Below are 26,524 nucleotides of genomic sequence, written 5' to 3'. Positions count from 1 at the left end.
GAAAAGTGCTCGTGGTGCCTGTTGTATTCAATACCGATGCAATTTCTGTGTTTCATCAACACTCTGAACGTCCACAGATTACAGAATGCCTCCAAATGTATTTCGAAAACTACTACTGGTCTCCCAGGAATCGATAAAAGCGTAGACAGTTTGAGACATTACTCCCATGGAGAAAAGTGCTCGTGGTGCGTGTTGTATTCAATACCGATGCAATTTCTGTGTTTCATCAACACTCTGAACGTCCACAGATTACAGAATGCCCCCAAATGTATTTCGAAAACTACTACTGGTCTCCCAGGAATCGATAAAAGCGTAGACAGTTTGAGACATTACTCCCATGGAGAAAAGTGCTCGTGGTGCGTGTTGTATTCAATACCGATGCAATTTCTGTGTTTCATCAACACTCTGAACGTCCACAGATTACAGAATGCCTCCAAATGTATTTCGAAAACTACTACTGGTCTCCCAGGAATCGATAAAAGCGTAGACAGTTTGAGACATTACTCGCATGGAGAAAAGTGCTCGTGGTGCATGTTGTATTCAATACCGATGCAATTTCTGTGTTTCATCAACACTCTGAACGTCCACAGATTACAGAATGCTTCCAATTGTGTTTCGAAAACTACTACTGGTCTCCCAGGAATCGATAAAAGCGTAGACAGTTTGAGACATTACTCCCATGGAGAAAAGTGCTCGTGGTGCATGTTGTATTCAATACCGATGCAATTTCTGTGTTTCATCAACACTCTGAACGTCCACAGATTACAGAATGCTTCCAATTGTGTTTCGAAAACTACTACTGGTCTCCCAGGAATCGATAAAAGCGTAGACAGTTTGAGACATTACTCCCATGGAGAAAAGTGCTCGTGGTGCGTGTTGTATTCAATACCGATGCAATTTCTGTGTTTCATCAACACTCTGAACGTCCACAGATTACAGAATGCCTCCAAATGTATTTCGAAAACTACTACTGGTCTCCCAGGAATCGATAAAAGCGTAGACAGTTTGAGACATTACTCCCATGGAGAAAAGTGCTCGTGGTGCGTGTTGTATTCAATACCGATGCAATTTCTGTGTTTCATCAACACTCTGAACGTCCACAGATTACAGAGTGCCTCCAAATGTATTTCGAAAACTACTACTGGTCTCCCAGGAATCGATAAAAGCGTAGACAGTTTGAGACATTACTCCCATGGAGAAAAGTGCTCGTGGTGCGTGTTGTATTCAATACCGATGCAATTTCTGTGTTTCATCAACACTCTGAACTTCCACAGATTAAAGAATGCCTCCAAATGTATTTCGAAAACTACTACTGGTCTCCCAGGAATCGATAAAAGCGTAGACAGTTTGAGACATTACTCCCATGGAGAAAAGTGCTCGTGGTGCGTGTTGTATTCAATACCGATGCAATTTCTGTGTTTCATCAACACTCTGAACGTCCACAGATTACAGAATGCCTCCAAATGTATTTCGAAAACTACTACTGGTCTCCCAGGAATCGATAAAAGCGTAGACAGTTTGAGACATTACTCCCATGGATAAAAGTGCTCGTGGTGCGTGTTGTATTCAATACCGATGCAATTTCTGTGTTTCATCAACACTCTGAACGTCCACAGATTACAGAATGCCTCCAAATGTATTTCGAAAACTACTACTGGTCTCCCAGGAATCGATAAAAGCGTAGACAGTTTGAGACATTACTCCCATGGAGAAAAGTGCTCGTGGTGCGTGTTGTATTCAATACCGATGCAATTTCTGTGTTTCATCAACACTCTGAACTTCCACAGATTACAGAATGCCTCCAAATGTATTTCGAAAACTACTACTGGTCTCCCAGGAATCGATAAAAGCGTAGACAGTTTGAGACATTACTCCCATGGAGAAAAGTGCTTGTGGTGCGTGTTGTATTCAATACCGATGCAATTTCTGTGTTTCATCAACACTCTGAACGTCCACAGATTACAGAATGCCTCCAAATGTATTTCGAAAACTACTACTGGTCTCCCAGGAATCGATAAAAGCGTAGACAGTTTGAGACATTACTCCCATGGAGAAAAGTGCTCGTGGTGCCTGTTGTATTCAATACCGATGCAATTTCTGTGTTTCATCAACACTCTGAACGTCCACAGATTACAGAATGCCTCCAAATGTATTTCGAAAACTACTACTGGTCTCCCAGGAATCGATAAAAGCGTAGACAGTTTGAGACATTACTCCCATGGAGAAAAGTGCTCGTGGTGCGTGTTGTATTCAATACCGATTCAATTTCTGTGTTTCATCAACACTCTGAACGTCCACAGATTACAGAATGCCCCCAAATGTATTTCGAAAACTACTACTGGTCTCCCAGGAATCGATAAAAGCGTAGACAGTTTGAGACATTACTCCCATGGAGAAAAGTGCTCGTGGTGCGTGTTGTATTCAATACCGATGCAATTTCTGTGTTTCATCAACACTCTGAACGTCCACAGATTACAGAATGCCTCCAAATGTATTTCGAAAACTACTACTGGTCTCCCAGGAATCGATAAAAGCGTAGACAGTTTGAGACATTACTCCCATGGAGAAAAGTGCTCGTGGTGCGTGTTGTATTCAATACCGATGCAATTTCTGTGTTTCATCAACACTCTGAACGTCCACAGATTACAGAATGCCTCCAAATGTATTTCGAAAACTACTACTGGTCTCCCAGGAATCGATAAAAGCGTAGACAGTTTGAGACATTACTCCCATGGAGAAAAGTGCTCGTGGTGCATGTTGTATTCAATACCGATGCAATTTCTGTGTTTCATCAACACTCTGAACGTCCACAGATTACAGAATGCTTCCAATTGTGTTTCGAAAACTACTACTGGTCTCCCAGGAATCGATAAAAGCGTAGACAGTTTGAGACATTACTCCCATGGAGAAAAGTGCTCGTGGTGCGTGTTGTATTCAATACCGATGCAATTTCTGTTTTTCATCAACACTCTGAACGTCCACAGATTACAGAATGCCTCCAAATGTATTTCGAAAACTACTACTGGTCTCCCAGGAATCGATAAAAGCGTAGACAGTTTGAGACATTACTCCCATGGAGAAAAGTGCTCGTGGTGCGTGTTGTATTCAATACCGATGCAATTTCTGTGTTTCATCAACACTCTGAACGTCCACAGATTACAGAATGCCTCCAAATGTATTTCGAAAACTACTACTGGTCTCCCAGGAATCGATAAAAGCGTAGACAGTTTGAGACATTACTCCCATGGAGAAAAGTGCTCGTGGTGCGTGTTGTATTCAATACCGATGCAATTTCTGTGTTTCATCAACACTCTGAACTTCCACAGATTACAGAATGCCTCCAAATGTATTTCGAAAACTACTACTGGTCTCCCAGGAATCGATAAAAGCGTAGACAGTTTGAGACATTACTCCCATGGAGAAAAGTGCTCGTGGTGCGTGTTGTATTCAATACCGATGCAATTTCTGTGTTTCATCAACACTCTGAACGTCCACAGATTACAGAATGCCTCCAAATGTATTTCGAAAACTACTACTGGTCTCCCAGGAATCGATAAAAGCGTAGACAGTTTGAGACATTACTCTCATGGAGAAAAGTGCTCGTGGTGCGTGTTGTATTCAATACCGATGCAATTTCTGTGTTTCATCAACACTCTGAACGTCCACAGATTACAGAATGCCTCCAAATGTATTTCGAAAACTACTACTGGTCTCCCAGGAATCGATAAAAGCATAGACAGTTTGAGTCATTACTCCCATGGAGAAAAGTGCTCGTGGTGCGTGTTGTATTCAATACCGATGCAATTTCTGTGTTTCATCAACACTCTGAACTTCCACAGATTACAGAATGCCTCCAAATGTATTTCGAAAACTACTACTGGTCTCCCAGGAATCGATAAAAGCGTAGACAGTTTGAGACATTACTCCCATGGAGAAAAGTGCTCGTGGTGCGTGTTGTATTCAATACCGATGCAATTTCTGTGTTACATCAACACTCTGAACGTCCACAGATTACAGAATGCCTCCAAATGTATTTCGAAAACTACTACTGGTCTCCCAGGAATCGATAAAAGCGTAGACAGTTTGAGACATTACTCCCATGGATAAAAGTGCTCGTGGTGCGTGTTGTATTCAATACCGATGCAATTTCTGTGTTTCATCAACACTCTGAACGTCCACAGATTACAGAATGCCCCCAAATGTATTTCGAAAACTACTACTGGTCTCCCAGGAATCGATAAAAGCGTAGACAGTTTGAGACATTACTCCCATGGAGAAAAGTGCTCGTGGTGCGTGTTGTATTCAATACCGATGCAATTTCTGTGTTACATCAACACTCTGAACGTCCACAGATTACAGAATGCCCCCAAATGTATTTCGAAAACTACTACTGGTCTCCCAGGAATCGATAAAAGCGTAGACAGTTTGAGACATTACTCCCATGGATAAAAGTGCTCGTGGTGCGTGTTGTATTCAATACCGATGCAATTTCTGTGTTTCATCAACACTCTGAACGTCCACAGATTACAGAATGCCCCCAAATGTATTTCGAAAACTACTACTGGTCTCCCAGGAATCGATAAAAGCGTAGACAGTTTGAGACATTACTCCCATGGAGAAAAGTGCTCGTGGTGCGTGTTGTATTCAATACCGATGCAATTTCTGTGTTTCATCAACACTCTGAACGTCCACAGATTACAGAATGCCCCCAAATGTATTTCGAAAACTACTACTGGTCTCCCAGGAATCGATAAAAGCGTAGACAGTTTGAGACATTACTCCCATGGAGAAAAGTGCTCGTGGTGCGTGTTGTATTCAATACCGATGCAATTTCTGTGTTTCATCAACACTCTGAACTTCCACAGATTACAGAATGCCTCCAAATGTATTTCGAAAACTACTACTGGTCTCCCAGGAATCGATAAAAGCGTAGACAGTTTGAGACATTACTCCCATGGAGAAAAGTGCTCGTGGTGCGTGTTGTATTCAATACCGATGCAATTTCTGTGTTACATCAACACTCTGAACGTCCACAGATTACAGAATGCCTCCAAATGTATTTCGAAAACTACTACTGGTCTCCCAGGAATCGATAAAAGCGTAGACAGTTTGAGACATTACTCCCATGGAGAAAAGTGCTCGTGGTGCGTGTTGTATTCAATACCGATGCAATTTCTGTGTTTCATCAACACTCTGAACGTCCACAGATTACAGAATGCCTCCAAATGTATTTCGAAAACTACTACTGGTCTCCCAGGAATCGATAAAAGCGTAGACAGTTTGAGACATTACTCCCATGGAGAAAAGTGCTCGTGGTGCGTGTTGTATTCAATACCGATGCAATTTCTGTGTTTCATCAACACTCTGAACTTCCACAGATTACAGAATGCCTCCAAATGTATTTCGAAAACTACTACTGGTCTCCCAGGAATCGATAAAAGCGTAGACAGTTTGAGACATTACTCCCATGGAGAAAAGTGCTCGTGGTGCGTGTTGTATTCAATACCGATGCAATTTCTGTGTTACATCAACACTCTGAACGTCCACAGATTACAGAATGCCTCCAAATGTATTTCGAAAACTACTACTGGTCTCCCAGGAATCGATAAAAGCGTAGACAGTTTGAGACATTACTCCCATGGAGGAAAGTGCTCGTGGTGCGTGTTGTATTCAATACCGATGCAATTTCTGTGTTTCATCAACACTCTGAAGGTCCACAGATTACAGAATGCCCCCAAATGTATTTCGAAAACTACTACTGGTCTCCCAGGAATCGATAAAAGCGTAGACAGTTTGAGACATTACTCCCATGGAGAAAAGTGCTCGTGGTGCGTGTTGTATTCAATACCGATGCAATTTCTGTGTTTCATCAACACTCTGAACGTCCACAGATTACAGAATGCCCCCAAATGTATTTCGAAAACTACTACTGGTCTCCCAGGAATCGATAAAAGCGTAGACAGTTTGAGACATTACTCCCATGGAGAAAAGTGCTCGTGGTGCGTGTTGTATTCAATACCGATGCAATTTCTGTGTTTCATCAACACTCTGAACGTCCACAGATTACAGAATGCCTCCAAATGTATTTCGAAAACTACTACTGGTCTCCCAGGAATCGATAAAAGCGTAGACAGTTTGAGACATTACTCCCATGGAGAAAAGTGCTCGTGGTGCATGTTGTATTCAATACCGATGCAATTTCTGTGTTTCATCAACACTCTGAACGTCCACAGATTACAGACTGCTTCCAATTGTGTTTCGAAAACTACTACTGGTCTCCCAGGAATCGATAAAAGCGTAGACAGTTTGAGACATTACTCCCATGGAGAAAAGTGCTCGTGGTGCATGTTGTATTCAATACCGATGCAATTTCTGTGTTTCATCAACACTCTGAACGTCCACAGATTACAGAATGCTTCCAATTGTGTTTCGAAAACTACTACTGGTCTCCCAGGAATCGATAAAAGCGTAGACAGTTTGAGACATTACTCCCATGGAGAAAAGTGCTCGTGGTGCGTGTTGTATTCAATACCGATGCAATTTCTGTGTTTCATCAACACTCTGAACGTCCACAGATTACAGAATGCCTCCAAATGTATTTCGAAAACTACTACTGGTCTCCCAGGAATCGATAAAAGCGTAGACAGTTTGAGACATTACTCCCATGGAGAAAAGTGCTCGTGGTGCGTGTTGTATTCAATACCGATGCAATTTCTGTGTTTCATCAACACTCTGAACGTCCACAGATTACAGAGTGCCTCCAAATGTATTTCGAAAACTACTACTGGTCTCCCAGGAATCGATAAAAGCGTAGACAGTTTGAGACATTACTCCCATGGAGAAAAGTGCTCGTGGTGCGTGTTGTATTCAATACCGATGCAATTTCTGTGTTTCATCAACACTCTGAACTTCCACAGATTAAAGAATGCCTCCAAATGTATTTCGAAAACTACTACTGGTCTCCCAGGAATCGATAAAAGCGTAGACAGTTTGAGACATTACTCCCATGGAGAAAAGTGCTCGTGGTGCGTGTTGTATTCAATACCGATGCAATTTCTGTGTTTCATCAACACTCTGACCGTCCCCAGATTACAGAATGCCTCCAAATGTATTTCGAAAACTACTACTGGTCTCCCAGGAATCGATAAAAGCGTAGACAGTTTGAGACATTACTCCCATGGAGAAAAGTGCTCGTGGTGCGTGTTGTATTCAATACCGATGCAATTTCTGTGTTTCATCAACACTCTGAACGTCCACAGATTACAGAATGCCTCCAAATGTATTTCGAAAACTACTACTGGTCTCCCAGGAATCGATAAAAGCGTAGACAGTTTGAGACATTACTCCCATGGAGAAAAGTGCTCGTGGTGCGTGTTGTATTCAATACCGATGCAATTTCTGTGTTTCATCAACACTCTGAACTTCCACAGATTACAGAATGCCTCGAAATGTATTTCGAAAACTACTACTGGTCTCCCAGGAATCGATAAAAGCGTAGACAGTTTGAGACATTACTCCCATGGAGAAAAGTGCTCGTGGTGCGTGTTGTATTCAATACCGATGCAATTTCTGTGTTTCATCAACACTCTGAACGTCCACAGATTACAGAATGCCTCCAAATGTATTTCGAAAACTACTACTGGTCTCCCAGGAATCGATAAAAATCGTAGACAGTTTGAGACATTACTCCCATGGAGAAAAGTGCTCGTGGTGCCTGTTGTATTCAATACCGATGCAATTTCTGTGTTTCATCAACACTCTGAACGTCCACAGATTACAGAATGCCTCCAAATGTATTTCGAAAACTACTACTGGTCTCCCAGGAATCGATAAAAGCGTAGACAGTTTGAGACATTACTCCCATGGAGAAAAGTGCTCGTGGTGCGTGTTGTATTCAATACCGATTCAATTTCTGTGTTTCATCAACACTCTGAACGTCCACAGATTACAGAATGCCCCCAAATGTATTTCGAAAACTACTACTGGTCTCCCAGGAATCGATAAAAGCGTAGACAGTTTGAGACATTACTCCCATGGAGAAAAGTGCTCGTGGTGCGTGTTGTATTCAATACCGATGCAATTTCTGTGTTTCATCAACACTCTGAACGTCCACAGATTACAGAATGCCTCCAAATGTATTTCGAAAACTACTACTGGTCTCCCAGGAATCGATAAAAGCGTAGACAGTTTGAGACATTACTCCCATGGAGAAAAGTGCTCGTGGTGCGTGTTGTATTCAATACCGATGCAATTTCTGTGCTTCATCAACACTCTGAACGTCTACAGATTACAGAATGCCTCCAAATGTATTTCGAAAACTACTACTGGTCTCCCAGGAATCGATAAAAGCGTAGACAGTTTGAGACATTACTCCCATGGAGAAAAGTGTTCGTGGTGCATGTTGTATTCAATACCGATGCAATTTCTGTGTTTCATCAACACTCTGAACGTCCACAGATTACAGAATGCTTCCAATTGTGTTTCGAAAACTACTACTGGTCTCCCAGGAATCGATAAAAGCGTAGACAGTTTGAGACATTACTCCCATGGAGAAAAGTGCTCGTGGTGCGTGTTGTATTCAATACCGATGCAATTTCTGTGTTTCATCAACACTCTGAACGTCCACAGATTACAGAATGCCTCCAAATGTATTTCGAAAACTACTACTGGTCTCCCAGGAATCGATAAAAGCGTAGACAGTTTGAGACATTACTCCCATGGAGAAAAGTGCTCGTGGTGCGTGTTGTATTCAATACCGATGCAATTTCTGTGTTTCATCAACACTCTGAACGTCCACAGATTACAGAATGCCTCCAAATGTATTTCGAAAACTACTACTGGTCTCCCAGGAATCGATAAAAGCGTAGACAGTTTGAGACATTACTCCCATGGAGAAAAGTGCTCGTGGTGCGTGTTGTATTCAATACCGATGCAATTTCTGTGTTTCATCAACACTCTGAACTTCCACAGATTACAGAATGCCTCCAATTGTGTTTCGAAAACTACTACTGGTCTCCCAGGAATCGATAAAAGCGTAGACAGTTTGAGACATTACTCCCATGGAGAAAAGTGCTCGTGGTGCGTGTTGTATTCAATACCGATGCAATTTCTGTGTTTCATCAACACTCTGAACGTCCACAGATTACAGAATGCCTCCAAATGTATTTCGAAAACTACTACTGGTCTCCCAGGAATCGATAAAAGCGTAGACAGTTTGAGACATTACTCCCATGGAGAAAAGTGCTCGTGGTGCGTGTTGTATTCAATACCGATGCAATTTCTGTGTTTCATCAACACTCTGAACGTCCACAGATTACAGAATGCCTCCAAATGTATTTCGAAAACTACTACTGGTCTCCCAGGAATCGATAAAAGCGTAGACAGTTTGAGACATTACTCCCATGGAGAAAAGTGCTCGTGGTGCGTGTTGTATTCAATACCGATGCAATTTCTGTGTTTCATCAACACTCTGAACTTCCACAGATTACAGAATGCCTCCAAATGTATTTCGAAAACTACTACTGGTCTCCCAGGAATCGATAAAAGCGTAGACAGTTTGAGACATTACTCCCATGGAGAAAAGTGCTCGTGGTGCGTGTTGTATTCAATACCGATGCAATTTCTGTGTTTCATCAACACTCTGAACGTCCACAGATTACAGAATGCCTCCAAATGTATTTCGAAAACTACTACTGGTCTCCCAGGAATCGATAAAAGCGTAGACAGTTTGAGACATTACTCCCATGGAGAAAAGTGCTCGTGGTGCGTGTTGTATTCAATACCGATGCAATTTCTGTGTTTCATCAACACTCTGAACGTCCACAGATTACAGAATGCCTCCAAATGTATTTCGAAAACTACTACTGGTCTCCCAGGAATCGATAAAAGCATAGACAGTTTGAGTCATTACTCCCATGGAGAAAAGTGCTCGTGGTGCGTGTTGTATTCAATACCGATGCAATTTCTGTGTTTCATCAACACTCTGAACTTCCACAGATTACAGAATGCCTCCAAATGTATTTCGAAAACTACTACTAGTCTCCCAGGAATCGATAAAAGCGTAGACAGTTTGAGACATTACTCCCATGGAGAAAAGTGCTCGTGGTGCGTGTTGTATTCAATACCGATGCAATTTCTGTGTTACATCAACACTCTGAACGTCCACAGATTACAGAATGCCTCCAAATGTATTTCGAAAACTACTACTGGTCTCCCAGGAATCGATAAAAGCGTAGACAGTTTGAGACATTACTCCCATGGATAAAAGTGCTCGTGGTGCGTGTTGTATTCAATACCGATGCAATTTCTGTGTTTCATCAACACTCTGAACGTCCACAGATTACAGAATGCCCCCAAATGTATTTCGAAAACTACTACTGGTCTCCCAGGAATCGATAAAAGCGTAGACAGTTTGAGACATTACTCCCATGGAGAAAAGTGCTCGTGGTGCGTGTTGTATTCAATACCGATGCAATTTCTGTGTTACATCAACACTCTGAACGTCCACAGATTACAGAATGCCCCCAAATGTATTTCGAAAACTACTACTGGTCTCCCAGGAATCGATAAAAGCGTAGACAGTTTGAGACATTACTCCCATGGATAAAAGTGCTCGTGGTGCGTGTTGTATTCAATACCGATGCAATTTCTGTGTTTCATCAACACTCTGAACGTCCACAGATTACAGAATGCCCCCAAATGTATTTCGAAAACTACTACTGGTCTCCCAGGAATCGATAAAAGCGTAGACAGTTTGAGACATTACTCCCATGGAGAAAAGTGCTCGTGGTGCGTGTTGTATTCAATACCGATGCAATTTCTGTGTTTCATCAACACTCTGAACGTCCACAGATTACAGAATGCCCCCAAATGTATTTCGAAAACTACTACTGGTCTCCCAGGAATCGATAAAAGCGTAGACAGTTTGAGACATTACTCCCATGGAGAAAAGTGCTCGTGGTGCGTGTTGTATTCAATACCGATGCAATTTCTGTGTTTCATCAACACTCTGAACGTCCACAGATTACAGAATGCCTCCAAATGTATTTCGAAAACTACTACTGGTCTCCCAGGAATCGATAAAAGCGTAGACAGTTTGAGACATTACTCCCATGGAGAAAAGTGCTCGTGGTGCGTGTTGTATTCAATACCGATGCAATTTCTGTGTTTCATCAACACTCTGAACTTCCACAGATTACAGAATGCCTCCAAATGTATTTCGAAAACTACTACTGGTCTCCCAGGAATCGATAAAAGCGTAGACAGTTTGAGACATTACTCCCATGGAGAAAAGTGCTCGTGGTGCGTGTTGTATTCAATACCGATGCAATTTCTGTGTTACATCAACACTCTGAACGTCCACAGATTACAGAATGCCTCCAAATGTATTTCGAAAACTACTACTGGTCTCCCAGGAATCGATAAAAGCGTAGACAGTTTGAGACATTACTCCCATGGAGGAAAGTGCTCGTGGTGCGTGTTGTATTCAATACCGATGCAATTTCTGTGTTTCATCAACACTCTGAAGGTCCACCGATTACAGAATGCCCCCAAATGTATTTCGAAAACTACTACTGGTCTCCCAGGAATCGATAAAACCGTAGACAGTTTGAGACATTACTCCCATGGAGAAAAGTGCTCGTGGTGCGTGTTGTATTCAATACCGATGCAATTTCTGTGTTTCATCAACACTCTGAACGTCCACAGATTACAGAATGCCTCCAAATGTATTTCGAAAACTACTACTGGTCTCCCAGGAATCGATAAAAGCGTAGACAGTTTGAGACATTACTCCCATGGAGAAAAGTGCTCGTGGTGCGTGTTGTATTCAATACCGATGCAATTTCTGTGTTTCATCAACACTCTGAACGTCCACAGATTACAGAATGCCTCCAAATGTATTTCGAAAACTACTACTGGTCTCCCAGGAATCGATAAAAGCGTAGACAGTTTGAGACATTACTCCCATGGAGAAAAGTGCTCGTGGTGCGTGTTGTATTCAATACCGATGCAATTTCTGTGTTTCATCAACACTCTGAACTTCCACAGATTACAGAATGCCTCCAATTGTGTTTCGAAAACTACTACTGGTCTCCCAGGAATCGATAAAAGCGTAGACAGTTTGAGACATTACTCCCATGGAGAAAAGTGCTCGTGGTGCGTGTTGTATTCAATACCGATGCAATTTCTGTGTTTCATCAACACTCTGAACGTCCACAGATTACAGAATGCCTCCAAATGTATTTCGAAAACTACTACTGGTCTCCCAGGAATCGATAAAAGCGTAGACAGTTTGAGACATTACTCCCATGGAGAAAAGTGCTCGTGGTGCGTGTTGTATTCAATACCGATGCAATTTCTGTGTTTCATCAACACTCTGAACGTCCACAGATTACAGAATGCCTCCAAATGTATTTCGAAAACTACTACTGGTCTCCCAGGAATCGATAAAAGCGTAGACAGTTTGAGACATTACTCCCATGGAGAAAAGTGCTCGTGGTGCGTGTTGTATTCAATACCGATGCAATTTCTGTGTTTCATCAACACTCTGAACTTCCACAGATTACAGAATGCCTCCAAATGTATTTCGAAAACTACTACTGGTCTCCCAGGAATCGATAAAAGCGTAGACAGTTTGAGACATTACTCCCATGGAGAAAAGTGCTCGTGGTGCGTGTTGTATTCAATACCGATGCAATTTCTGTGTTTCATCAACACTCTGAACGTCCACAGATTACAGAATGCCTCCAAATGTATTTCGAAAACTACTACTGGTCTCCCAGGAATCGATAAAAGCGTAGACAGTTTGAGACATTACTCCCATGGAGAAAAGTGCTCGTGGTGCGTGTTGTATTCAATACCGATGCAATTTCTGTGTTTCATCAACACTCTGAACGTCCACAGATTACAGAATGCCTCCAAATGTATTTCGAAAACTACTACTGGTCTCCCAGGAATCGATAAAAGCATAGACAGTTTGAGTCATTACTCCCATGGAGAAAAGTGCTCGTGGTGCGTGTTGTATTCAATACCGAGGCAATTTCTGTGTTTCATCAACACTCTGAACTTCCACAGATTACAGAATGCCTCCAAATGTATTTCGAAAACTACTACTAGTCTCCCAGGAATCGATAAAAGCGTAGACAGTTTGAGACATTACTCCCATGGAGAAAAGTGCTCGTGGTGCGTGTTGTATTCAATACCGATGCAATTTCTGTGTTTCATCAACACTCTGAACGTCCACAGATTACAGAATGCCCCCAAATGTATTTCGAAAACTACTACTGGTCTCCCAGGAATCGATAAAAGCGTAGACAGTTTGAGACATTACTCCCATGGAGAAAAGTGCTCGTGGTGCGTGTTGTATTCAATACCGATGCAATTTCTGTGTTACATCAACACTCTGAACGTCCACAGATTACTGAATGCCCCCAAATGTATTTCGAAAACTACTACTGGTCTCCCAGGAATCGATAAAAGCGTAGACAGTTTGAGACATTACTCCCATGGAGAAAAGTGCTCGTGGTGCGTGTTGTATTCAATACCGATGCAATTTCTGTGTTTCATCAACACTCTGAACGTCCACAGATTACAGAATGCCCCCAAATGTATTTCGAAAACTACTACTGGTCTCCCAGGAATCGATAAAAGCGTAGACAGTTTGAGACATTACTCCCATGGAGAAAAGTGCTCGTGGTGCGTGTTGTATTCAATACCGATGCAATTTCTGTGTTTCATCAACACTCTGAACGTCCACAGATTACAGAATGCCCCCAAATGTATTTCGAAAACTACTACTGGTCTCCCAGGAATCGATAAAAGCGTAGACAGTTTGAGACATTACTCCCATGGAGAAAAGTGCTCGTGGTGCGTGTTGTATTCAATACCGATGCAATTTCTGTGTTTCATCAACACTCTGAACGTCCACAGATTACAGAATGCCTCCAAATGTATTTCGAAAACTACTACTGGTCTCCCAGGAATCGATAAAAGCGTAGACAGTTTGAGACATTACTCCCATGGAGAAAAGTGCTCGTGGTGCGTGTTGTATTCAATACCGATGCAATTTCTGTGTTTCATCAACACTCTGAACTTCCACAGATTACAGAATGCCTCCAAATGTATTTCGAAAACTACTACTGGTCTCCCAGGAATCGATAAAAGCGTAGACAGTTTGAGACATTACTCCCATGGAGAAAAGTGCTCGTGGTGCGTGTTGTATTCAATACCGATGCAATTTCTGTGTTACATCAACACTCTGAACGTCCACAGAATACAGAATGCTTTCAAATGTATTTCGAAAACTACTACTGGTCTCCCAGGAATCGATAAAAGCGTAGACAGTTTGAGACATTACTCCCATGGAGGAAAGTGCTCGTGGTGCGTGTTGTATTCAATACCGATGCAATTTCTGTGTTTCATCAACACTCTGAAGGTCCACAGATTACAGAATGCCCCCAAATGTATTTCGAAAACTACTACTGGTCTCCCAGGAATCGATAAAACCGTAGACAGTTTGAGACATTACTCCCATGGAGAAAAGTGCTCGTGGTGCGTGTTGTATTCAATACCGATGCAATTTCTGTGTTTCATCAACACTCTGAACGTCCACAGATTACAGAATGCCTCCAAATGTATTTCGAAAACTACTACTGGTCTCCCAGGAATCGATAAAAGCGTAGACAGTTTGAGACATTACTCCCATGGAGAAAAGTGCTCGTGGTGCGTGTTGTATTCAATACCGATGCAATTTCTGTGTTTCATCAACACTCTGAACGTCCACAGATTACAGAATGCCTCCAAATGTATTTCGAAAACTACTACTGGTCTCCCAGGAATCGATAAAAGCGTAGACAGTTTGAGACATTACTCCCATGGAGAAAAGTGCTCGTGGTGCGTGTTGTATTCAATACCGATGCAATTTCTGTGTTTCATCAACACTCTGAACGTCCACAGATTACAGAATGCTTCCAATTGTGTTTCGAAAACTACTACTTGTCTCCCAGGAATCGATAAAAGCGTAGACAGTTTGAGACATTACTCCCATGGAGAAAAGTGCTCGTGGTGCGTGTTGTATTCAATACCGATGCAATTTCTGTGTTTCATCAACACTCTGAACGTCCACAGATTACAGAATGCTTCCAATTGTGTTTCGAAAACTACTACTGGTCTCCAAGGAATCGATAAAAGCGTAGACAGTTTGAGACATTACTCCCATGGTGAAAAGTGCTCGTGGTGCGTGTTGTATTCAATACCGATGCAATTTCTGTGTTTCATCAACACTCTGAACGTCCACAGATTACAGAATGCCTCCAAATGTATTTCGAAAACTACTACTGGTCTCCCAGGAATCGATAAAAGCGTAGACAGTTTGAGACATTACTCCCATGGAGAAAAGTGCTCGTGGTGCGTGTTGTATTCAATACCGATGCAATTTCTGTGTTTCATCAACACTCTGAAAGTCCACAGATTACAGAATGCTTCCAATTGTGTTTCGAAAACTACTACTGGTCTCCCAGGAATCGATAAAAGCGTAGACAGTTTGAGACATTACTCCCATGGAGAAAAGTGCTCGTGGTGCGTGTTGTATTCAATACCGATGCAATTTCTGTGTTTCATCAACACTCTGAAAGTCCACAGATTACAGAATGCCTCCAAATGTATTTCGAAAACTACTACTGGTCTCCCAGGAATCGATAAAAGCGTAGACAGTTTGAGATATTACTCCGATGGAGAAAAGTGCTCGTGGTGCGTGTTGTATTCAATACCTATGCAATTTCTGTGTTTCATCAACACTCTGAACGTCCACAGATTACAGAATGCCTCCAAATGTATTTCGAAAACTACTACTGGTCTCCCAGGAATCGATAAAAGCGTAGACAGTTTGAGACATTAGTCCCATGGAGAAAAGTGCTCGTGGTGCGTGTTGTATTCAATACTGATGCAATTTCTGTGTTACATCAACACTCTGAACGTCCACAGATTACAGAATGCCTCCAAATGTATTTCGAAAACTACTACTGGTCTCCCAGGAATCGATAAAAGCGTAGACAGTTTGAGACATTACTCCCATGGAGGAAAGTGCTCGTGGTGCGTGTTGTATTCAATACCGATGCAATTTCTGTGTTTCATCAACACTCTGAAGGTCCACAGATTACAGAATGCCCCCAAATGTATTTCGAAAACTACTACTGGTCTCCCAGGAATCGATAAAAGCGTAGACAGTTTGAGACATTACTCCCATGGAGAAAAGTGCTCGTGGTGCGTGTTGTATTCAATACCGATGCAATTTCTGTGTTTCATCAACACTCTGAACGTCCACAGATTACAGAATGCCTCCAAATGTATTTCGAAAACTACTACTGGTCTCCCAGGAATCGATAAAAGCGTAGACAGTTTGAGACATTACTCCCATGGAGAAAAGTGCTCGTGGTGCGTGTTGTATTCAATACCGATGCAATTTCTGTGTTTCATCAACACTCTGAACGTCCACAGATTACAGAATGCCTCCAAATGTATTTCGAAAACTACTACTGGTCTCCCAGGAATCGATAAAAGCGTAGACAGTTTGAGACATTACTCCCATGGAGAAAAGTGCTCGTGGTGCGTGTTGTATTCAATACCGATGCAATTTCTGTGTTTCATCAACACTCTGAACGTCCACAGATTACAGAATGCTTCCAATTGTGTTTCGAAAACTACTACTTGTCTCCCAGGAATCGATAAAAGCGTAGACAGTTTGAGACATTACTCCCATGGAGAAAAGTGCTCGTGGTGCGTGTTGTATTCAATACCGATGCAATTTCTGTGTTTCATCAACACTCTGAACGTCCACAGATTACAGAATGCCTCCAAATGTATTTCGAAAACTACAACTGGTCTCCCAGGAATCGATAAAAGCGTAGACAGTTTGAGACATTACTCCCATGGAGAAAAGTGCTCGTGGTGCGTGTTGTATTCAATACCGATGCAATTTCTGTGTTTCATCAACACTCTGAACGTCCACAGATTACAGAATGCCTCCAAATGTATTTCGAAAACTACTACTGGTCTCCCAGGAATCGATAAAAGCGTAGACAGTTTGAGACATTACTCCCATGGAGAAAAGTGCTCGTGGTGCGTGTTGTATTCAATACCGATGCAATTTCTGTGTTTCATCAACACTCTGAACGTCCACAGATTACAGAATGCTTCCAATTGTGTTTCGAAAACTACTACTGGTCTCCAAGGAATCGATAAAAGCGTAGACAGTTTGAGACATTACTCCCATGGTGAAAAGTGCTCGTGGTGCGTGTTGTATTCAATACCGATGCAATTTCTGTGTTTCATCAACACTCTGAACGTCCACAGATTACAGAATGCCTCCAAATGTATTTCGAAAACTACTACTGGTCTCCCAGGAATCGATAAAAGCGTAGACAGTTTGAGACATTACTCCCATGGAGAAAAGTGCTCGTGGTGCGTGTTGTATTCAATACCGATGCAATTTCTGTGTTTCATCAACACTCTGAACGTCCACAGATTACAGAATGCTTCCAATTGTGTTTCGAAAACTACTACTTGTCTCCCAGGAATCGATAAAAGCGTAGACAGTTTGAGACATTACTCCCATGGAGAAAAGTGCTCGTGGTGCGTGTTGTATTCAATACCGATGCAATTTCTGTGTTTCATCAACACTCTGAACGTCCACAGATTACAGAATGCCTCCAAATGTATTTCGAAAACTACAACTGGTCTCCCAGGAATCGATAAAAGCGTAGACAGTTTGAGACATTACTCCCATGGAGAAAAGTGCTCGTGGTGCGTGTTGTATTCAATACCGATGCAATTTCTGTGTTTCATCAACACTCTGAACGTCCACAGATTACAGAATGCCTCCAAATGTATTTCGAAAACTACTACTGGTCTCCCAGGAATCGATAAAAGCGTAGACAGTTTGAGACATTACTCCCATGGAGAAAAGTGCTCGTGGTGCGTGTTGTATTCAATAGCGATGCAATTTCTGTGTTTCATCAACACTCTGAACGTCCACAGATTACAGAATGCTTCCAATTGTGTTTCGAAAACTACTACTGGTCTCCAAGGAATCGATAAAAGCGTAGACAGTTTGAGACATTACTCCCATGGTGAAAAGTGCTCGTGGTGCGTGTTGTATTCAATACCGATGCAATTTCTGTGTTTCATCAACACTCTGAACGTCCACAGATTACAGAATGCCTCCAAATGTATTTCGAAAACTACTACTGGTCTCCCAGGAATCGATAAAAGCGTAGACAGTTTGAGACATTACTCCCATGGAGAAAAGTGCTCGTGGTGCGTGTTGTATTCAATACCGATGCAATTTCTGTGTTTCATCAACACTCTGAAAGTCCACAGATTACAGAATGCCTCCAAATGTATTTCGAAAACTACTACTGGTCTCCCAGGAATCGATAAAAGCGTAGACAGTTTGAGACATTACTCCCATGGAGAAAAGTGCTCGTGGTGCGTGTTGTATTCAATACCGATGCAATTTCTGTGTTACATCAACACTCTGAACGTCCACAGATTACAGAATGCCTCCAAATGTATTTCGAAAACTACTACTGGTCTCCCAGGAATCGATAAAAGCGTAGACAGTTTGAGACATTACTCCCATGGAGAAAAGTGCTCGTGGTGCGTGTTGTATTCAATACCGATGCAATTTCTGTGTTTCATCAACACTCTGAAAGTCCACAGATTACAGAATGCCTCCAAATGTATTTCGAAAACTACTACTGGTCTTCCAGGAATCGATAAAAGCGTAGACAGTTTGAGACATTACTCCGATGGAGAAAAGTGCTCATGGTGCGTGTTGTATTCAATACCTATGCAATTTCTGTGTTTCATCAACACTCTGAACGTCCACAGATTACAGAATGCCTCCAAATGTATTTCGAAAACTACTACTGGTCTCCCAGGAATCGATAAAAGCGTAGACAGTTTGAGACATTACTCCCATGGAGAAAAGTGCTCGTGGTGCGTGTTGTATTCAATACCGATGCAATTTCTGTGTTACATCAACACTCTGAACGTCCACAGATTACAGAATGCCTCCAAATGTATTTCTAAAACTACTACTGGTCTCCCAGGAATCGATAAAAGCGTAGACAGTTTGAGACATTACTCCCATGGAGAAAAGTGCTCGTGGTGCGTGTTGTATTCAACACCGATGCAATTTCTGTGTTTCATCAACACTCTGAACGTCCACAGATTACAGAATGCTTCCAATTGTGTTTCGAAAACTACTACTGGTCTCCCAGGAATCGATAAAAGCGTAGACAGTTTGAGACATTACTCCCATGGAGAAAAGTGCTCGTGGTGCGTGTTGTATTCAATACCGATGCAATTTCTGTGTTTCATCAACACTCTGAACGACCACAGATTACAGAATGCTTCCAATTGTGTTTCGAAAACTACTACTGGTCTCCCAGGAATCGATAAAAGCGTAGACAGTTTGAGACATTACTCCCATGGAGAAAAGTGCTCGTGGTGCGTGTTGTATTCAATACCGATGCAATTTCTGTGTTTCATCAACACTCTGAACGTCCACAGATTACAGAATGCTTCCAATTGTGTTTCGAAAACTACTACTGGTCTCCCAGGAATCGATAAAAGCGTAGACAGTTTGAGACATTACTCCCATGGAGAAAAGTGCTCGTGGTGCGTGTTGTATTCAATACCGATGCAATTTCTGTGTTTCATCAACACTCTGAACGTCCACAGATTACAGAATGCTTCCAATTGTGTTTCGAAAACTACTACTGGTCTCCCAGGAATCGATAAAAGCGTAGACTGTTTGAGACATTACTCCCATGGAGAAAAGTGCTCGTGGTGCGTGTTGTATTCAATACCGATGCAATTTCTGTGTTTCACCAACACTCTGAACGTCCACAGATTACAGAATGCTTCCAATTGTGTTTCGAAAACTACTACTGGTCTCCCAGGAATCGATAAAAGCGTAGACAGTTTGAGACATTACTCCCATGGAGAAAAGTGCTCGTGGTGCGTGTTGTATTCAATACCGATGCAATTTCTGTGTTTCATCAACACTCTGAACGTCCACAGATTACAGAATGCTTCCAATTGTGTTTCGAAAACTACTACTGGTCTCCCAGGAATCGATAAAAGCGTAGACAGTTTGAGACATTACTCCCATGGAGAAAAGTGCTCGTGGTGCGTGTTGTATTCAATACCGATGCAATTTCTGTGTTTCATCAACACTCTGAACGTCCACAGATTACAGAATGCTTCCAATTGTGTTTCGAAAACTACTACTGGTCTCCCAGGAATCGATAAAAGCGTAGACTGTTTGAGACATTACTCCCATGGAGAAAAGTGCTCGTGGTGCGTGTTGTATTCAATACCGATGCAATTTCTGTGTTTCACCAACACTCTGAACGTCCACAGATTACAGAATGCTTCCAATTGTGTTTCGAAAACTACTACTGGTCTCCCAGGAATCGATAAAAGCGTAGACAGTTTGAGACATTACTCCCATGGAGAAAAGTGCTCGTGGTGCGTGTTGTATTCAATACCGATGCAATTTCTGTGTTTCATCAACACTCTGAACGTCCACAGATTACAGAATGCTTCCAATTGTGTTTCGAAAACTACTACTGGTCTCCCAGGAATCGATAAAAGCGTAGACAGTTTGAGACATTACTCCCATGGAGAAAAGTGCTCGTGGTGCGTGTTGTATTCAATACCGATGCAATTTCTGTGTTTCATCAACACTCTGAACGTCCACAGATTACAGAATGCTTCCAATTGTGTTTCGAAAACTACTACTGGTCTCCCAGGAATCGATAAAAGCGTAGACAGTTTGAGACATCACTCCCATGGAGAAAAGTGCTCGTGGTGCGTGTTGTATTCAATACCGATGCAATTTCTGTGTTTCATCAACACTCTGAACGTCCACAGATTACAGAATGCTTCCAATTGTGTTTCGAAAACTACTACTGGTCTCCCAGGAATCGATAAAAGTGTAGACAGTTTGAGACATTACTCCCATGGAGAAAAGTGCTCGTGGTGCGTGTTGTATTCAATACCGACGCAATTTCTGTGTTTCATCAACACTCTGAACGTCCACAGATTACAGAATGCCTCCAAATGTATTTGGAAAACTACTACTGGTCTCCCAGGAATCGATAAAAGCGTAGAGAGTTTGAGACATTACTCCCATGGAAAAAAGTGCTCGTGGTGCGTGTTGTATTCAATACCGATGCAATTTCTGTGTTTCATCAACACTCTGAACGTCCACAGATTACAGAATGCCTCCAAATATATTTGGAAAACTACTACTGGTCTCCCAGGAATCGATAAAAGCGTAGACAGTTTGAGACATTACTCCCATGGAGAAAAGTGCTCGTGGTGCGTGTTGTATTCAATACCGATGCAATTTCTGTGTTTCATCAACACTCTGAACGTCCACAGATTACAGAATGCCTCCAAATGTATTTCGAAAACTACTACTGGTCTCCCAGGAATCGATAAAAGCGTAGACAGTTTGAGACATTACTCCCATGGAGAAAAGAGCTCGTGGTGCGTGTTGTATTCAATACCGATGCAATTTCTGTGTATCATCAACACTCTGAACGTCCACAGATTACAGAATGCTTCCAATTGTGTTTCGAAAACTACTACTGGTCTCCCAGGAATCGATAAAAGCGTAGACAGTTTGAGACATTACTCCCATGGAGAAAAGTGCTCGTGCTGCGTGTTGTATTCAATACCGATGCAATTTCTGTGTTTCATCAACACTCTGAACGTCCACAGATTACAGAATGCTTCCAATTGTGTTTCGAAAACTACTACTGGTCTCCCAGGAATCGATAAAAGCGTAGACAGTTTGAGACATTACTCCCATGGAGAAAAGTGCTCGTGCTGCGTGTTGTATTCAATACCGATGCAATTTCTGTGTTTCATCAACACTCTGAACGTCCACAGATTACAGAATGCTTCCAATTGTGTTTCGAAAACTACTACTGGTCTCCCAGGAATCGATAAAAGCGTAGACAGTTTGAAACATTACTCCCATGGAGAAAAGTGCTCGTGGTGCGTGTTGTATTCAATACCGATGCAATTTCTGTGTTTCATCAACACTCTGAACGTCCACAGATAACAGAATGCCTCCAAATGTATTTCGAAAACTACTACTGGTCTCCCAGGAATCGATAAAAGCGTAGACAGTTTGAGACATTACTCCCATGGAGAAAAGTGCTCGTGGTGCGCGTTGTATTCAATACCGATGCAATTTCTGTGTTTCATCAACACTCTGAACGTCCACAGATTACAGAATGCCTCCAATTGTGTTTCGAAAACTACTACTGGTCTCCCAGGAATCGATAAAAGCGTAGACAGTTTGAGACATTACTCCCATGGAGAAAAGTGCTCGTGGTGCGTGTTGTATTCAATACCGATGCCATTTCTGTGTTTCATCAACACTCTGAACGTCCACAGATTACAGAATGCTTCCAATTGTGTTTCGAAAACTACTACTGGTCTCCCAGGAATCGATAAAAGCGTAGACAGTTTGAAACATTACTCCCATGGAGAAAAGTGCTCGTGGTGCGTGTTGTATTCAATACCGATGCAATTTCTGTGTTTCATCAACACTCTGCACGTCCACAGATTACAGAATGCTTCCAATTGTGTTTCGAAAACTACTACTGGTCTCCCAGGAATCGATAAAAGCGTAGACAGTTTGAGACATTACTCCCATGGAGAAAAGTGCTCGTGGTGCGTGTTGTATTCAATACCGATGCAATTTCTGTGTTTCATCAACACTCTGAACGTCCACAGATTACAGAATGCTTCCAATTGTGTTTCGAAAACTACTACTGGTCTCCCAGGAATCGATAAAAGTGTAGACAGTTTGAGACATTACTCCCATGGAGAAAAGTGCTCGTGGTGCGTGTTGTATTCAATACCGATGCAATTTCTGTGTTTCATCAACACTCTGAACGTCCACAGATTACAGAATGCTTCCAATTGTGTTTCGAAAACTACTACTGGTCTCCCAGGAATCGATAAAAGCGTAGACAGTTTGAGACATTACTCCCATGGAGAAAAGTGCTCGTGGTGCGTGTTGTATTCAATACCGATGCAATTTCTGTGTTTCATCAACACTCTGAACGTCCACAGATTACAGAATGCCTCCAAATGTATTTCGAAAACTACTACTGGTCTCCCAGGAATCGATAAAAGCGTAGACAGTTTGAGACATTACTCCCATGGAGAAAAGTGCTCGTGGTGCGTGTTGTATTCAATACCGATGCAATTTCTGTGTTTCATCAACACTCTGAACGTCCACAGATTACAGAATGCCTCCAAATGTATTTCGAAAACTACAACTGGTCTCCCAAGAATCGATAAAAGCGTAGACAGTTTGAGACATTACTCCCATGGAGAAAAGTGCTCGTGGTGCGTGTTGTATTCAATACCGATGTAATTTCTGTGTTTCATCAACACTCTGAACGTCCACAGATTACAGAATGCCTCCAAATGTATTTGGAAAACTACTACTGGTCTCCCAGGAATCGATAAAAGCGTAGACAGTTTGAGACATTACTCCCATGGAAAAAAGTGCTCGTTGTGCGTGTTGTATTCAATACCGATGCAATTTCTGTGTTTCATCAACACTCTGAACGTCCACAGATTACAGAATGCCTCCAAATATATTTGGAAAACTACTACTGGTCTCCCAGGAATCGATAAAAGCGTAGACAGTTTGAGACATTACTCCCATGGAAAAAAGTGCTCGTTGTGCGTGTTGTATTCAATACCGATGCAATTTCTGTGTTTCATCAACACTCTGAACGTCCACAGATTACAGAATGCCTCCAAATGTATTTCGAAAACTACTACTGGTCTCCCAGGAATCGATAAAAGCGTAGACAGTTTGAGACATTACTCCCATGGAGAAAAGTGCTCGTGGTGCGTGTTGTATTCAATACCGATGCAATTTCTGTGTATCATCAACACTCTGAACGTCCACAGATTACAGAATGCTTCCAATTGTGTTTCGAAAACTACTACTGGTCTCCCAGGAATCGATAAAAGCGTAGACAGTTTGAGACATTACTCCCATGGAGAAAAGTGCTCGTGGTGCGTGTTGTATTCAATACCGATGCAATTTCTGTGTTTCATCAACACTCTGAACGTCCACAGATTACAGAATGCTTCCAATTGTGTTTCGAAAACTACTACTGGTCTCCCAGGAATCGATAAAAGCGTAGACAGTTTGAGACATTACTCCCATGGAGAAAAGTGCTCGTGCTGCGTGTTGTATTCAATACCGATGCAATTTCTGTGTTTCATCAACACTCTGAACGTCCACAGATTACAGAATGCTTCCAATTGTGTTTCGAAAACTACTACTGGTCTCCCAGGAATCGATAAAAGCATAGACAGTTTGAGACATTACTCCCATGGAGAAAAGTGCTCGTGGTGCGTGTTGTATTCAATACCGATGCAATTTCTGTGTTTCATCAACACTCTGAACGTCCACAGATTACAGAATGCTTCCAATTGTGTTTCGAAAACTACTACTGGTCTCCCAGGAGTCGATAAAAGCGTAGACTGTTTGAGACATTACTCCCATGGAGAAAAGTGCTCGTGGTGCGTGTTGTATTCAATACCGATGCAATTTCTGTGTTTCACCAACACTCTGAACGTCCACAGATTACAGAATGCTTATAATTGTGTTTCGAAAACTACTACTGGTCTCCCAGGAATCGATAAAAGCGTAGACAGTTTGAGACATTACTCCCATGGAGAAAAGTGCTCGTGGTGCGTGTTGTATTCCATACCGATGCAATTTCTGTGTTTCATCAACACTCTGAACGTCCACAGATTACAGAATGCTTCCAATTGTGTTACGAAAACTACTACTGGTCTCCCAGGAATCGATAAAAGCGTAGACAGTTTGAGACATTACTCCCATGGAGAAAAGTGCTCGTGGTGCGTGTTGTATTCAATACCGATGCAATTTCTGTGTTTCATCAACACTCTGAACGTCCACAGATTACAGAATGCCTCCAAATGTATTTCGAAAACTACTACTGGTCTCCCAGGAATCGATAAAAGCGTAGACAGTTTGAGACATTACTCCCATGGAGAAAAGAGCTCGTGGTGCGTGTTGTATTCAATACCGATGCAATTTCTGTGTATCATCAACACTCTGAACGTCCACAGATTACAGAATGCTTCCAATTGTGTTTCGAAAACTACTACTGGTCTCCCAGGAATCGATAAAAGCGTAGACAGTTTGAGACATTACTCCCATGGAGAAAAGTGCTCGTGCTGCGTGTTGTATTCAATACCGATGCAATTTCTGTGTTTCATCAACACTCTGAACGTCCACAGATTACAGAATGCTTCCAATTGTGTTTCGAAAACTACTACTGGTCTCCCAGGAATCGATAAAAGCGTAGACAGTTTGAGACATTACTCCCATGGAGAAAAGTGCTCGTGCTGCGTGTTGTATTCAATACCGATGCAATTTCTGTGTTTCATCAACACTCTGAACGTCCACAGATTACAGAATGCTTCCAATTGTGTTTCGAAAACTACTACTGGTCTCCCAGGAATCGATAAAAGCGTAGACAGTTTGAAACATTACTCCCATGGAGAAAAGTGCTCGTGGTGCGTGTTGTATTCAATACCGATGCAATTTCTGTGTTTCATCAACACTCTGAACGTCCACAGATAACAGAATGCCTCCAAATGTATTTCGAAAACTACTACTGGTCTCCCAGGAATCGATAAAAGCGTAGACAGTTTGAGACATTACTCCCATGGAGAAAAGTGCTCGTGGTGCGCGTTGTATTCAATACCGATGCAATTTCTGTGTTTCATCAACACTCTGAACGTCCACAGATTACAGAATGCCTCCAATTGTGTTTCGAAAACTACTACTGGTCTCCCAGGAATCGATAAAAGCGTAGACAGTTTGAGACATTACTCCCATGGAGAAAAGTGCTCGTGGTGCGTGTTGTATTCAATACCGATGCCATTTCTGTGTTTCATCAACACTCTGAACGTCCACAGATTACAGAATGCTTCCAATTGTGTTTCGAAAACTACTACTGGTCTCCCAGGAATCGATAAAAGCGTAGACAGTTTGAAACATTACTCCCATGGAGAAAAGTGCTCGTGGTGCGTGTTGTATTCAATACCGATGCAATTTCTGTGTTTCATCAACACTCTGCACGTCCACAGATTACAGAATGCTTCCAATTGTGTTTCGAAAACTACTACTGGTCTCCCAGGAATCGATAAAAGCGTAGACAGTTTGAGACATTACTCCCATGGAGAAAAGTGCTCGTGGTGCGTGTTGTATTCAATACCGATGCAATTTCTGTGTTTCATCAACACTCTGAACGTCCACAGATTACAGAATGCTTCCAATTGTGTTTCGAAAACTACTACTGGTCTCCCAGGAATCGATAAAAGTGTAGACACTTTGAGACATTACTCCCATGGAGAAAAGTGCTCGTGGTGC

Source organism: Schistocerca gregaria, unplaced genomic scaffold (assembly GCF_023897955.1).
Source record: "Schistocerca gregaria isolate iqSchGreg1 unplaced genomic scaffold, iqSchGreg1.2 ptg000180l, whole genome shotgun sequence".
NCBI lineage: Eukaryota > Metazoa > Arthropoda > Insecta > Orthoptera > Acrididae > Schistocerca > Schistocerca gregaria.
The sequence above is the reverse complement of the archived record's forward strand: the minus strand, read 5'-3'. Positions refer to the sequence as shown.